At 35.0% G+C, this 2,829-nt stretch overlaps 1 long non-coding RNA gene across 1 annotated transcript in view; it reads right to left on the bottom strand.

The window, feature by feature from the left end:
* Nucleotides 1-1,600: 1,600 nt before the first annotated feature.
* Nucleotides 1,601-2,829, bottom strand: part of LOC116216477 — a 183,009-nt gene continuing 181,780 nt past the window's right edge. Inside the window, exon 3 of the long non-coding RNA XR_004159292.1 lies at nucleotides 1,601-2,262. This is a non-coding gene — a long non-coding RNA (uncharacterized LOC116216477). The remainder of the gene's footprint in view (nucleotides 2,263-2,829) is intronic.

Raw genomic sequence — 2,829 nt, 5'->3', positions numbered from 1 at the left:
TATTATTAAAGGCTTTGCATAGTCCAAGTAATTGACAATCCCTTGATTTCCTTTACACCAAGTTCACCTGTCTTTTGTTCAAAGCACAAAAGTACTTTGAGTAGAGCAAGGGCATCTTCTTCCACAAAGCACTTGGAATATTATAGACTCCACAAGAAAAACTAAAAGAGACTAACAACAGTAGTCATAGTAATAACAGATTTATTGCCTTAGGAAAACACAGTTTAAAAAATCTGGTCAGACCAGTGTGCAAGGAGCTGTAAATAATGCACTGATGGCATTACATGGCCTATTGCTCGGAGACTATGGCTCCAGGAAACATCTTCTAATAATGCCATCTCACAGACTGACTTTGCAGCCTTGTTTTTCTCACTTGAGTTCTTTTATTTCACTCATGTATATAACTTTTCCTAAAAAAGTAGTAATCGCCCCTGATATGTAATTGGATTTCTTTAATCTGTTTGTTTGTTGGTTTGTTTAATCCCAAAACACAGGGGTTATAAAATTTAAAATTACAGTTTGGCAACTGTGACAAAATACCTAACACAAATACCTCAATTTCTACAAATAATCAGAAACAAAAATTTCCACAGCTTGAGAAATTGAAAATGAATAAGCCACGTCCATTCTTTATGACTTGTTACAGCCAAAGTAACGTTTCTTCACGTTACCTTTTCCTGGCATAACCATTACATATACGAGTTTGATTTGAGTAATTTATCTCAGAGGTCTAGTGAAGTATGTCCATATGTAATATTGTCCATAATTACTATACATGTGATAGATGGGGCTGGTACTATACTCCAGCTGATTTTATCATCGCCAGCCTCCATATCTAAATGCTAATAGTTTTCTAAATTGACAGTTTTCAATAATTTCAGCTGGGATGAAATTTTTTTACTTCAGAGTTTCTGGTATGATGTTATGTTTTTGGTTCTAGGTGAAAAACCCTAATGTTTATAGTTGCTGCTAAGTAATGTTGTGCAGAGCCAAGGCCATCTGCAGTAAAGGGTCCAAGGAGCTGGGAGGAAAAAGAATTCGGACAACTGACTTAAACTGGCCAAAGGGATATGCCATGCCATATGACATCAAGCAGTATGAATTCTGAGGGGGGTGGGAGTTATCTTTCTCTCTTCTACTGCTCAGGAGGTAAGGTGGGCATTGGTCAGGAGATGGTAAGACTTGCTTGTGCATCACTTGCTAAATACATTCATATATATTTATATAATTAGTCATAACTATTATCCTTTTCATTTTCTCTATCTTAGTAAATAGTTTTATCTCAAGCTACAACTTCTTTTTTCCCAATTCTTTTCCCCTTCACACTAGGAAAGTGGAAAGTGAGCAAATGATTGTGTGATGCTGAGCCACCTGCTGGGTTAAACCACAACAAAAAGAAAAGATAGAAATACCTAATATTCATGACAAACCACTAGAAAAAAAAAAAAAGTTATACTTTTTTAAAGTTTGAAATTCAAAGGAACAGTATCTACACCATCATGTGGGAGTAACTTCAACCTGAGATTTTTATAGTAAACATATGTAAATGAGTAACTACATTACAGTTTGATTTGGTACAATTTCAAGGCCTAACAAAACTTGTTCTTTTGCTTCTACCTAAAATCTGGCACACCACTAGGCTAGATGTTATTTTAGATTCATTAAAGGCAAAACAGCCACACCTATTAGTCAAGTCTTGTTATATGACATTTTATTTACTCACAGAGCTTAATAGGAAACACTTATATTTTCTTCAACTGATTAATCATGTTCACTGTAATGAGTTCGCATAGAGAATTATAAACCCTCAAAACTAATATCTAGGTAGCACATAATACTTCTAAAATGCTGCCAGACCCAACATACTGAAAATACACTTAGAGGGAACAATGGTAAAACAAACTTACTAATCTCCAAGGTAACAACAGCAGATAATGCAGAAAGGAAAAGAAAACAGTATTTGAATGTAAGTATTGCACTTACCTAGTGGCTGCCCTGCAATGATCCTGGCATTCTCTCCTGCCACTGCAGCCCTGGCATGTCTCTCACTCATGTACTGTACAAATGCATAACCTTTGTGCACAGAGCAGCCAACTATTTTCCCATACTTTGCAAAGATTGCTTCGATGTCACCTTTTTTGACAATGGCTGTGTTCAGATTGCCGATGAAGACTCTAGAGTTGATGGACTTTGGGTCATTCTTATTGGTGACATTGCTGGTCTGTGTTTTGCCGGTCATGGCTGGATCACTTGGCTTTAACCCTTAAAGAAAGAACAAAGAGAATTATGTTTCATAACATGCAGTTACTCCTGGTTTGTTGATTTTTCCAGAAATAATTTACTTTTTCATTTTTCACTTAAGGTGCATCAAGACTCAGAAGAGGTATATATTCTAAAAAACAACTATCAATAAAACCTAAATAATACATATTTGATAGTAAGCCAAATTATAACTTCTCATCTTACAGATATAATATATACCAATAAATTTCTTAACTTAAAGCTCTGATAGTGGAGCTCTGCTTAATCATATGTGGATTTGTGCTTGGAAATTCAATATTGACTTTTTAAGTATCTAGAAATGGCAAAGCAAGAGAATGAGTCATAATCTTACATCAAAGAAATTAACATCCAAAGCCACGTGCAAAACAAACTCAAACAATGAATGACTACTCTGCTTTTGTTTGGTGTTAGCCAGAGTACATTTCTCACCAGTTAAATATCATTGACTATTGTGAGAAGTGTAGGACAAGTAACGTACAGTTCTTTACCGCAATTAATAAGTTTCTATCAAAACAATTTTCCCTATTAATACATTGAAAAGAAAAA

This window comes from Meleagris gallopavo, chromosome 3 (genome assembly GCF_000146605.3).
Source record: "Meleagris gallopavo isolate NT-WF06-2002-E0010 breed Aviagen turkey brand Nicholas breeding stock chromosome 3, Turkey_5.1, whole genome shotgun sequence".
NCBI classification, from domain to species: domain Eukaryota; kingdom Metazoa; phylum Chordata; class Aves; order Galliformes; family Phasianidae; genus Meleagris; species Meleagris gallopavo.
This window is presented reverse-complemented; position numbering and strand designations above follow the sequence as displayed.